The sequence below is a fragment of the Rhincodon typus genome, chromosome 8, assembly GCF_021869965.1.
Source record: "Rhincodon typus isolate 14 chromosome 8, sRhiTyp1.1, whole genome shotgun sequence".
Taxonomy (NCBI): Eukaryota; Metazoa; Chordata; class Chondrichthyes; order Orectolobiformes; family Rhincodontidae; genus Rhincodon; species Rhincodon typus.
This window is the reverse complement of record NC_063339.1, coordinates 26570824-26583920: the sequence shown is the minus strand read 5'-3', so window position 1 is coordinate 26583920 and position 13097 is coordinate 26570824. Positions and strand designations below refer to the sequence as shown.

General features: G+C 43.1%; 1 long non-coding RNA gene across 2 annotated transcripts in view; it reads left to right on the top strand.

Annotated features, from left to right (window-relative positions):
• Window positions 1-116: 116 nt before the first annotated feature.
• Window positions 117-13097, top strand: part of LOC109916454 — a 387714-nt gene continuing 374733 nt past the window's right edge. Inside the window, exons 1-3 of one of the 2 annotated variants that reach the window (XR_007262650.1) lie at window positions 117-241; window positions 648-785; window positions 6199-6320. This is a non-coding gene — a long non-coding RNA (uncharacterized LOC109916454). Of the gene's footprint in view, window positions 242-481; window positions 786-6198; window positions 6321-13097 lie in introns of those variants that run through there. The other variant, XR_007262649.1, reaches the window with a different exon arrangement.

Here is a 13097-nt window from a genome sequence, read left to right as displayed (position 1 = left end):
TGAGGGCGGTGTGGGGATGTGAGGAGGGGTGAAGGGGTGGGTGTGTGAGGGGTGGGGGGAGATGCTGTCCCGACTGTCTGTACGGGAGCAGCCCCTTGGACATTTCCCCCCTCTCCCTCCCCCACCGGTGGCAGTAACGGCGCTGGCTGTGTCGGCAGTAGAACAGAGTGGGATCCCGTCCCCACCGACTCTCCCTCTCCCACCGTCCGACCCCCAACTTTGGATTTTGTTTTGGAGAAAGGTGTGTGTTGGTGGTTGAGGGGGTGCGGGGATTGGGTAATGGGAATGTTGTTGTGTCTGCTCCCACCTGCCTCTCCCTGCCCCAGGATCGAGTGTCGTTCACGACGAGATGGGGAGGTGTGGGGTGGTTTTATGTGCCCGCTCAGAATAACTAACTCTAATGATTGAATGAACAAGTGAAGGGGAAGAGGGCGGGCGGGTGGGAAAACGCCGGAAAGTTGCTCAGTTTGCTGCACTTGGATGGGACTTCAGCTGCTGAACCCGTTTGGTTTGGTCCATCATCAATCTCACGGGCTAATTTGTTTCCAAATAGCAGGGTCTTTTTTTTAACCCCAGAGGGTTGTTTGTACTTTTGGGACTCGGGCCACGTATCGGAGTGAGATTGTGATTGCGGGGTTTTGATTTAGTACTTCAGTTCTCTCCCTGGGCTGTCCATCTGGGTCTGACGGCGAGTCAAACCCACTCCGTGCCGTCCTTTCCAGCCCCGGACTAATTTCCAGCTCTGCTCGTTCATGTTCTCAGCCGGATCTTTCGGCTCTCGTAAGGTAAGTGCTGTTTATTTTCGGAGGTGGGGAAGAAATGACTGTAACAGAGGGTTTTCTTTTCTATTTGTAGACCGGTTACCTCAATTAGTGCAGACACATTTTTAAATTCCAATTTCGAAGAAATTGACTGACAACTATATCGGCTTAAAAAAAATCAATTCGAGCGTCGGTGCATTTTCAAGCAACTTTTTGATCAAAGCGGGAGTGCAGTAGAATCCACATACTTTCAATTTATTTGAATGAATAAATTGAATATTTCTGCCATGTTGATTTCTGTTTACTTTTCGCCTTTGTCTCCTAAAATGTGGTTTTACGGCTTTCTTTTTAAGAACGGGTGGTTTTGATCTGTATTTTTTCTTGCATATGATTCCGATTTATTAATTTAATTTTCCGCAACTTTTAAAAGAAATTAATTGGCGTTTAGGTGTTGAAAGTCTTGTACTATCGACATTGAAACCTGCTTTCAAATGCGCTTTTAGTTGCAATCAGATGAGTTACAAAAGAGTCTATCAATTAATAGTGAGAAGTGATCGGTGAAGTAGCATACAAGCTGGTGGCGAGATAATCGAGTCATGTCAACGCAAAATCAGCTTTGAGCTTGAAGATTCTCTTATACTGTCCAATCAGCCACGCTGTATCTGAAGCCTGGGGGCTGGGAAGCTGGTTACTGCTCATATGATGTAGCCGATAGCCAGTACTCTCCAAGCGGAGAGATGAAGTTATAGGACTCCAGGTGTTAACTTTTACTTTGGTTGTGTTGGAGTCACTAACATCTATATTTCTGTAAACATTTTTATTATTGTGAATATGGTTGACACTGTGATAATGACCAGGTAATTTGTTTTTGTCATGTTGATTGAGGAATATATATTGGCCAGGACATGGGGGATAACTGCACTGGTGTTTGAGATTACACTGTGGGATCATTTATGCCTACTTGAATAGGCAGATGGGGCATTGGTTTAAGGACATGGCATCAGGTTTTTTGCAGGAGACTGAGACAAACTGTTGCCAATGGTCTGAGAATCAAATACTAGAAATAATCCCACATTGCAGCCTCTTGTTGGTGATAGGCTTCTAGTGTAAACCATGGGTTTATGGTGTTACGTATTCATTACTTTGTCAAATGGTTGCTGTGACTTTGGAGATGAGCTGATGATGAATGACGTGATTTTGGGGTGGGGTAAAGTGGGGCAAATATTGCACCAGAGAAATAAGACAAGAACTTGGGATTGGAGATTTGTATTTGTATCAATGGTTACCATATTTCAGTTGCTGAAAGGAACGGAGAAAATAATAGCAATCTCAAGCAGGAGGGGATAGGAAATAGTAATTTCTTCATCTTGGAAGATGTGGAAGAATGCAGGCAAAGAGGAATCCCCATAACTTAAAGTGGCTCTATTTGTACCACAGGCCAAAAGAATAGTTGAAGCCTAAGGTGAGATGTTTCTTTTAGTGCTTGTGCTCCATTCTCACAAATTCCTGGAGGCTGTTTTTCATCAGCATAGCAGGACCTTGCTGGTGGTACTTTTAAGTTCACTGATTCCGCATGATGGCTATGTAACATTGACATGGACAACAATTCCACTGATTATATGTAGCAGCTATTGATTGCACATACATTTCAATTATTATTATTTGTTTCAAAGAACTCCATGGCTTTCTGGCAAGATGGATCACAGTTGTTAAGATTTTGGGCTAGTAATCCAGGGTCTGGATGATGGCTGCTCAAATACCACCATGGCACTTTCTTGAATTGTGAAGCTACCAGCAGCAGTGATGACTGTGAAACTACCAGCTGGTCAAAAAAATCTACTTCACTTGTGTCCTCTAGAGAAGGAAATCTGCCATCCTTAGTCAGTCTTGCCTACATGTGACTCAATTCCCACAGCAATATGGTTGAAACTGAAATGGCTGAGCAAACCATTTGGCTGTATTCAAGCAAGTTACGCATCACCACATTCTCAAGGGCATTTAGGGATGGACAGTAAGTATTGGCCTTGCCAGTGATGCTTATACCTTGAGAATGAATAACAAAAGCCTCTAAGTAGTGCTTGCAGGGTGGATTCCGTTCAACACGGAATCCAAATGGTAGATCTTTGAAGGAAGGCATTATAACTTACCAAGATGAAACTCACAGCTTTAATGAAATTCTCACTGAGATGAAAGTTTGCTGCCATTAGTTGGACTATTCACTTGCCCCTTCAGAGTCAGATAATTAATAATAGGAGGTCTTGTAGGAACCCAAATAAGAAATAAAGTTGACATTCAATAAAATTCATTTAACTATTTCTGTTTCCTAATTTTGGCACTTAACTGCATGTATATTTTTATTAATGTTATACTGCTGCATTACTCTAAATGAGTGAAAGATGATGATGCATTGTGTTAATGCTACAGTGGGCAATGGTTATGAGGGATAAGTCTCCTATCTGCTGCTAAACAAGTTGTTTATTTCAGCTGTACAGTTGTGAGTGAAACTCACCGGTGTCACCTGTGATGTGTGATGGCCTTTTGATCTGGAAACTCTGTAGGAAGGAAAAAGTTTAATTTATTTAAAGTAGCTGCAGAATCTGTAACTGTTCATAGGAATATTTCAAAAAGATTTAAGAGTTTTCATCAATTATAGTTTTCTTGGGTAAGAAGAAGCACTGGTTTATGTGACCTGCAAACCCTTGACCTGGAAGCACTGCCAATGGAAAGGATAGGTAAAAAGCTATGCAGCCAGGGGCACAAAAAAGTTCTGCAGGAGGGTCAAAGAAACGACCAACAAAGAAGCAACTCCTGTAAAGAACAAAAGACAGCTAGAGGCAGAAGGCAGTCACCATACAGATGCACAACAGAAAGAATCCAGATACAGACAGAAAGGTGAATACACGCTCATGTCTTCAGCCGTAATTTGGATATCATAATTGCCTTTTGGTAGGGTCATGTTTAGGACTTTATCTCTCAGTTCCATATATACAGCAGAGATTTACAGACAGTCAGAAGGCTGATTAGAAAATTTTACCCTTGATGGCTTGGGTCTTTCTTCACTGCAACCTCTAGGATGCTTTCAGGTTGTCTTTTAAAAATGTGTGTTCTCTGTACTTTGTTCATAAATGGAAGGATATTGTTTCCAACGAGAATCACTTTTGAGTAAATACAATGGGAGATTTATCACTATGCCTGTTTCTCTAGTAACTTTAGCTGATGGTGTCTTATGTTCACTTTTAAATCTGATAAAGCAGTTTAAGTATATCTCTCCAGGGACTGCTACTCTCACTGGCATCACTCTTTTACAGTAGCTGCATTGTGTGCATGGTAAGGAACCAAAGTTGCAAGTTTTTCATGTTTTCTAATGTATTAGAGAAATGTGTTAATCTCAATTAAAAACCACATGGATTTTATATTGGGATTACATGACAGTGGTAATTTGAGTTCAGTGGGTAATTCTAACCTGCTCAGTAGTCAGTCTGTGAAACAAGCACAGGGATCTTACTAAGTACAGGCAGTTGTCAAATTGTTAACTTTGTGTCACTTGAAAAAAAAACTGGCAGTGTTGTCAATCAAATAAATTTTCATTATTGCTTTGAAAATGTTCAACCATGGTCCAAAAATTAATTAAATCAAAAATGAAGTAATCACATGACCAACTGGTGGATTTTATTTACCTGGTGCATTGCTTTGCAAGATAATATACCAGGTGACAGTTGTTTAAATTGTAGGTTGTAGTTCCGAGCAACATGTTGCAAATCTGTGGATCTGCACCTGTTAGTGAGAGCCAGACAATGTCACAAATAGAACATGTAACATTTCTGAAACAATTTATTGATAAATGGGGTGGGTGAGCTGAAATTGGGACTGTCTATTCAAAGTGGTAACCTTGTGTAATGCCAATAATTAATAATCTGAATACTTCTGACAAGATTGATGTGCTCTATTAATCTGAAATGTGAATTGCTTGCAGATCTTCATGGATTTTGATCTGTATCAACAGATCTGCTGCCACCTACAGTGACTTAACTTGATTGCTTATTCATTCAAGCTTATTGCCTATTTGTTTTGACTGTAGAAAATAATATGTAGTCCAGACACAAACTGCCGTAGATTAAAAATAAAAACAAAGAAGTCCAAATGCTGGAAATCTGATACCTATGCAGAAAGTGCTAGAGCAGAGGTCAAGTTTCAAGTCCAGTGACCTTTCTTCACAACAGAGATGCTCTGCGGATGGGTCACTGGAATCAAAATGTTACTTCTGGTCTGTCTGTCTCTGTCTTTATATAGGTACTGCCAGACCTGCTGAGTTTCTTTAATTCTTTCTGTTTGTGTGGCGGGTAAGTAAGATGGATTTGGATTATATCATGCATTAGCTGTGTCTTTCCTGGTATGATCCTTAAAATCCTTGAAAAGAATTAATTAAGAAAGATAATCAAATTGACTGCAATGATGACCCAACTTCCATTCCTGTTTCCCAGGTTAGCTGATATGATCAGTGGTTCTCCGCAAGTTATGTGCCTCCTCTTCTTCATACCCACCATTGCCCTTCTCAAAAACTGTATTCTGTCACCATCCTCACCATTCTGTCAAACTACACCTCCGCCTCTAAACACCCTTACCTCTCCATAGTTCACGATTATAATGTCACCACCCGTGTTTGTGCAAATCTTACTTGAACTTGATGTCTGCATCCCGCCAATCTGGTTTATGCCCCTGTCACAATATCAAAACTTCTGTTACCAAGGTCACAAGTAACTTCCTCGGTGACTGACAGTAGTAAACTATTGCTTACATAGACACACAGCGTTGCAATTGCTGGAAATCTGAAACAAAAACAGAGTTCTGGAGAAACACGGCAGGTCTGGCAGCATCTGTTGAGAGAAAAATAGTTAAAGTTTTGAGTCCAATGACCCTTCGTCAGAAGTATTACTTGTAGCCCTTAACAACCTATCTGCATCCTTTGATGTGATTGATTACACTGTCCACCTCCAACACCTCAGCTTCATCAGCTAATTAGGTGGAGATTGCTTTTGCCTGGTTCCGTTCTCATTGTTTTAAAATTCTTGTCCTTGGATTTACATCCCTCCCTTCCCTCAGTCTTCCCAATCCCTGTTATCTCTTCCAACCCCAGAATCCACCAAGATATCTGTACTCTCTTAGTTTTGACGTCTTGGTTGTTGGTTTTAATTACTGCTGCAAACATGACAGTTCCTTCTGCAGACTCTGCCCTAAGGTTTGAAATTTCCTTCCTAAACTTAGCACTTTTCTGCCTCACTTTCTTTCTTTTACGATACTCTTTAAAACTTACTCCTTTGGCAAACCTTTTGGTGATCTACCTTAATATCTCCTTCATGTAGCTCAGTATGACAGATCTGAGCATTGACTGTCCAAATGTTAGAAATTGGAAGCTATCAGACTCTTCTTCTTTTCACAGTAACCAAGAAACTGCATCAAGCACCTGACCATTCGAAGGTGGTGGGAGATTTAGACTGGACAGTCGAATAGCTTGTTTGTCAAGTAGAAGACCGAATGGGATAGAGTGAAGAAGCTAATAAGGTTAGTGTTTGGGCTCAGCCTTTACATGACCAAAAAGTTCAATAGTAGACTTACCTTTCTATCCCTTGCAGGGATAACTGAGAATTACTTTTAAGTCTCATTCTTCCAACAAACTGATATTGGAAATTCATCATGCCTTTCTTTCATTTTGTTGTATCTCAGCATTTCTACATATGCTTTGATGTGGGATATGTGGTTAATTATCACCCTCATACTATGCAACAAAATGATTAAAATCATATATGTTTTAAACAATTAAAAATTTATTTCAATACTATGGCCTATTTAGTGTTTTATTCAGTTGCAGTGTCGCATCCGACTTTTTGCTTCGACTAATGCAGGCAAGGATCCTGCATGAATTTCTGACCACCTTATCTATCTATCCAGTTCACTGAAGATTTCACATCCTGCCATTTGTTGTTTATTCTTTTCCCTTGTTAGTCTCTTCCAAATTAATTACTGCACATTTCTTCTAATTGAACTCCTTTTGCCAATCTTCAACCTACTGGACTGTCTGTCGATATCTTTCTGCAGCCTACAGTCAAGTCAAGAACAAAAGATGGGACCTGAAAAGAGCACTCCTCAGTGGGCAAAATATAATCTGCATTGCCACAGGCCATGGATATTTTTTCCCAATCTCTCAATGGAATTAAATAATCGGGGTAAAACTTATAGAAGGAACAATTGGGGCAGTAGATCATTATAGGATTAGATTGTACATTCCAGTTTTGCTCAAAGATACATTGTGCCAACCTAAGCTGGAGGAACAACACCTGATATTCCGCCTTGGGAGCTTACAGTCCAGTGGTCTCAATATTGACTTCACCAGCTTCAAAATCCCTCCACCCCCAGCCTTATCCCATGTCCAGCCCTTCCCCCTCCTCCATGCCTCCCTGACTTGACCTACCCTGTCCATCTTCCTACTCACCTATCTGCTCCACCCTTCCCAATGACCAATTACAATAAAGCCCTACCTGCATCCACCTAACCATCCCACCTACCCTTCCCCCAGCTGCACCTCCTCCCCCTATTTACTTCTGGGCTCCCCTCCCCCTGCCCAGCCCTGATGAAGTGTTTCGGCCGGAAACATTGACTTTCCTGCTCCTCGGATACTGTCTGACCTGCTGTGCTTTTCCAGCTTCACATCTACTGACTCTTTTCATTACAAATCTACTTATAACCTTTATTATTGTCAACTGTGTACAGTTGGGAGAATCTGCTAACAATTTTCATGGGAATTTGGGAGATTGATAGTTCGGTGCAGAGGGGGAAGTGAATACTGAGTAGCTCAACAGAAGAATAAACAAGTGAATATGCCATATAGATAATCAGAGTAACTATTTGGATCTGAGGGGTAATATTAAAATTAATAAGTTGAGGACACTAACATTAAAGGGTTCCAAATTGAATTAATAACTTAAATAATAAATTGAAGTAAGAGCACTCTTGAAATTTAAAGTTTAAAATTTATATCATGGGACAGCTGAGAACTGTTGCTTGAAGAGAGCAGAATCACTGCAGGGCATATGAGAGATTGAGAATGTTCTGGATTGTAGATTCCAGGAGATAGTTACCCTGGATCTGTAGAGAGTTCAGGGTGATAGCAGCCATTTGAAAAGGTAGGAAGAGGCAGGCAGTGAAGGAATTCTTCGGGAGTGTGGCATTCTGAAACTGATTTGAATATAGTGTTTTATACCAAGGAAGGTGAAGGTACCTTAGAAGGGTTGCATGATACGTAGCTTGGTAGCATGGGGCAAATGGCTGTACACAGAAATGTGTAGAAATACCGTGGTCGTAGGGGATAGACAGACATTCCTGAAACCAATGATATGAATCCCACATAGTTTGTTGCCTCCCTAAAGGTAGTTCTGAACATTTTCAGCAGGAAAAGGAAAAAGCCGGATATCATAGCCGATGTGAGAACCAATTTTTAAAAAAATTTCAAAATATACTTCATTTGTAAAAAAAAATCTTTATATATATACATAGTCAGAAATGCAGTTCAGTTCTGTACGGTGGCATATCAAGGAAACAAACATTGGAGTTTGACTCTATCCAAACAAATTAAAGCATCCCTTACTTGAACAAGATTATGTTTACATAATTTGAGGCACCGAGAAGGTCTGCTAACTGAATGGACCCCAATTTAACTTTGACAGAAGGACCTCAGACAGTGGTCTTTCCTCACTGTGCCTTGGTGGCAGGTGCCCCAAGTTTTAATGCATCCCTCAGCATGTAGTCCTGGACCTTGAAACGTGCCAGTTTGTAATATGCAATTGAGGTCACTTCGTTGTTCTGGATGACCAACAAGTTTTGGGCAGACTAAAGAGTTGATGGTCCTCCAGGTGCAGTTGATATTTGTCTCAGTGTGTGTCTCATGGAACAGAACATGGAGCACAGAGTCCTGCATCACGGAATTCCTTGGGACGAACCTTGACAAAAACCACTGCATCTTTTTCCAGACTTACTTTACAAAGGAACATTCCAGAAGGGGATGTGTGACAGTCTCAACCTCCCCCCAACATCAGCTTTGAGGGCAGCGTGCGGTGGTGCCAACCGATTGGGTGCATGAAGGCTCTCACAGGTAGTGCCTTCCTCACCACCAGCCAAGCAATGTTTTGGTGCATGTTGGAAAATTCTGGTGATGAGGCATTCTGCCAAGTGACTTTGACGAGTCTGCTTAGGGAACCACACGACAAGATCCGCCCTCTCCTTTTCCCACAGGATCTCAAGGATGTGATGTGCTAACCACTTCCTGATGGACTTGTGGTCAAAGCTGTTTTTCTTGGCAAATTTCTCCACAAGGGACAGGTGATTCGGAATGGTCCAACTACTTGGAGCATTCCGTGGCAACAAGGCCAGTCCCATCCTTCGCATCGCTCAGGACAGGTAGAGCCTCAGTACGTAGTGACACTTGGTGTTTGTAAAACCGAAGGTCTTCACACAGCTTGATGCAGCCACACAAAAAGGTGGCCATCAGAATGAGGGCAGCGTTGGGTATGTTCTTCCCCCCACCTTACCCAGAGCTTTGTACATGGTGTCCCTCTGGACATGGTCCATCTTAGACCTCCAGGTGAAGTGGAAGATGGCTTAGGTGACTGCAATGGCACAGTTTAGGGGAATTGGCCAGACCTGCGCCACATACAACAACTGAGGTAATCATCTTTAAGATTGCCTGGTGGCGATTTTTCAAGCCAAGATACTAAGTCTAGCCTATCCTGAATGCATCCATCAAAGAAAACCAGGAAAAATCACTCAGAACAGCACCATCGTTGCAGGCCATTGCATACCCCAGTTTTATGACACTTGTTGCTATATTTCAGCAGTTAAATGATCTAAAGTTACTTATACAGTGACTGAGGAGAGGTAAGTATGTGGGTAAATGAGGGGGTTGGGTGGCAAGTGGGTAGATAAGGGGGTTGTGTGCCATATGGATGAGGAGTGGACAAGGTGGATAGGACACCAGGTGGTAGAGGGAGGTAGAATTAGAATTAGGTTTATCGTTACATGTACCCAATTACACGAATACAGTGAAAACTGTACAAAGGTGCCATTCTCAGCGCCATCTTATGTACAAAGATACCTAGGTACAAAATCTTAGAAAAATAAATAAGTTAGAAGTTAAACATTACAGTTCTTCTTAGTGTAAAGTAGAAAAATAAAGAAATAAAGTTAAAAGTTCAATATTACAGCCCTTCTATAGCCATGGGCCTGCGGTTGCTCCACACTTTGCTTTCCCCATGAGGGCTCGTTCTCCCTCACACTTGGCCTACACTTCCCACGAGGGCATGCTTTCTCCTGCGAGGTAGGGTGCCAGGGAAGTAAATGAGAGCTAAGGGTCAATGACATGGTTGGGTGAGTGGTGCCATGGGGGCGCATTTTGATTACTTTGGAGGTATGTTGGTGGTGGGGGGTGCTGCAAGGGAGGGGGAGTGGGGAAGGGTCGTGTTCATGCATTAAATCGGGCACAGTCATGTTGAGTGGGGTGTCGGGTTTGACAGGGTGGGTTGTGGACACAGGTGTAGGTTCCGATTGGATTGGATCAGATGGGTGTGGGAGTGAAGTATGGGGGAGGGGTGTATGGTTTCGATGTAAGTGGGAGAGTAAGTGGTGGGCTGGGTGTTCAGTTTCCTCGTTATCTAAGATGTACAGTAGGTTTGTAATGCTCTAACTGTTCAGGGGTAACTTTGAACCTTCAGTGAGTCAGAACCTACCCTCTCAAGCTCTCTGATTTTAACGGGAGAGTTCCAGATCAGCAGCATTGCTAAGTGGAGGTTCAATTTCCTGGGAAAATCCTATAAAGTTAGCCGTGTCAGGGATCCTGTGTGGACCTGAAGCTCAACCCAAGCCTATGCTGCTCCAATCAGCTATCTCGCCATCGAAATATTTTGGCCTTGAATAAATAATGAGTGACTGCTTCCAGTAGTAGAAGGATTAGTAACTAGAGGACACAATTTGAGGCACTTGCCTAAAAAAACAGAATTGACAAGAGAAAACTTATTTCTCCTGACCTAATTGTCATGATGTGGAATGCGCTGGTGGAAATGTTGGTGAAAGCAAGTTCAAATGTAAAGCGGTGTAAGATTGAATTGAAGTATATACATGTTAATTCATTCAGCATGATGAATATGCATTTTCAAAAGAGACTTTGGTATATACTTGAAAGAAAAACATAATATTTCCAGGACACAGAGAGAGCAGTGAAGTAGAGTTAGTTGGAAAGCTCAACCAGTGAGCCAAGCACAAAAGAAAAGGCTCCTTCTGTGCTGTCCCGCTCGAGGATTCTTAAGATCCAATTAATAAGTTGTTTATCTAATAACAGTTAATACAACTCAATCTAAATACCCACATTTTTTTTTGCTCTTTGAATCTTTGCACTGCATAAAAATGTTTGCAAATAATGTGAACATGCAATATTCCAAATTATTCCTTATCATTAAATGATATTCGAAAAAGTTGGCTAGTTTTGAGGCTGAAATGCCCCTAGTTTCAGTTTTGCTGAGTGATATTCATGTCTTGCAGCAACTTTGCTCATGCAATATTTTGTTCTTTGCCTCACGAATTATTTAGTTGGGTGGTTGGGTGCATTTTTCTGGGATAGTAATGCTGAAGAGGTGGAAATGCCCAGCATTTAAGCCTCTGGTGCCATATTTAAACTATAGAATCACAGCAGTGCTATGGCCCAGAAGGAAACCATTTGGCCCGTTGTGTCTGCATCAGCTCTCCAAATGAGCATTATGACTTAATTCCATTCTCATACCTTTCTCGCATACCCTTGCACGCTGCTTCTATTTAAATAATCAAACAATACCCTCTTGAATGTCTCAGTTGAATCTGCCTCTGCCATATCTCCAAGCAGTGCCTTCCAGAACTGAACCAGTTATTGTATGAAAAAGCTTTTCCTCACCTCGTGTTTGCTTCTTTTGCAAATCACTTTAAACCAGTGTCCTCTCATTTTTAGATAACAAGGTGTAGAGCTGGATGAACACAGCAGGCCAAGCAGCACCAGAGGAGCAGGAAAGCTGACATTTTGGGCCTCGACCCTTCTTCAGAAATAGGGGAGGGGAAGGGGGTTCTGAAATAAATAAGGAGAGAGGGGGAGGCGGATAGAAGATGGATAAAGGAGAAGATAGGTGGAGAGGAGACAGACAGGTCAAAGAGGCGGGGATGGAGCCAGTAAAGGTGAGTGTAGGTGGGGAGTTAGGGAGGAGATAGGTCAGTCCAGGGAGGACGGACATGTCAAGGGGGCGGGATGAGGTTAGTAGGTAGGAGATGGGGGTGGGGCTTGAGGTGGGAGGAGGGGATAGGTGGGAGGAAGGGCAGGTTAGGGAGGCGGGGATGAGCTGGGCTGGTTTTGGGATGCAGTCAAGGGAGGGGAAATTTTGAAGCTTGTGAAGTTCACATTGATACCATTGGGCTGCAGGGTTCCCAAGCAGAATATGAGGTGCTGTTCCTGCAACCTTCGGGTGGCATCGTTGTGGCACTGCAGGAGTCCCAGGATGGACATGTCGTCTGCGGAATGGGAGGGGGAGTTGAAATGGTTCGCGACTGGGAGGTGCAGTTGTTTATTGCGAACCGAGTGTAGATGTTCTGCAAAGCGGTCCCCAAGCCTCCGCTTAGTTTCCCGGATGTAGAGGAGGCCACATCTGGAACAGCGGATACAGTATACCACATTAGCAGATGTGCAGGTGAACATCTGCTTGTTGTGGAAGGTCTTCTTGGGGCCTGGGATGGGGGTGAGGGGGAGGTGTAGGGGCAGGTGTAGCACTTCCTACTGTATCCGTTGTTCCAGATGTGGCCTCCTCTACATCGGGGAAACTAAGCGGAGGCTTGGGGACCGCTTTGCGGAACACCTACGCTCGGTTCGCACTAAACAACTGCACCTCCCAGTCGCGAACCATTTCAACTCCCCCTCCCATTCCTCAGACGACATGTCCATCCTGGGCCTCCTGCAGTGCCACAATGATGCCACCCGAAGGTTGCAGGAACAGCAACTCATATTCCGCTTGGGAACCCTGCAGCCCAATGGTATCAATGTGGATTTCACAAGCTTCAAAATCTCCCCTCCCCCTACCGCATCCCAAAACCAGTCCAGCTCGTCCCCGCCTCCCTAACCTGTTCTTTCTCCCACCTATCCCCTCCTGCCACCTCAAGCCGCACCCCCATCTCCTACCTACTAACCTCATCCCGCCCCCTTGACCTGTCCGTCCTCCCTGGACTGACCTTATCCCCTCCCTAACTCCCCACCTACACTCACCTTTACTGGCTCCATCCCCG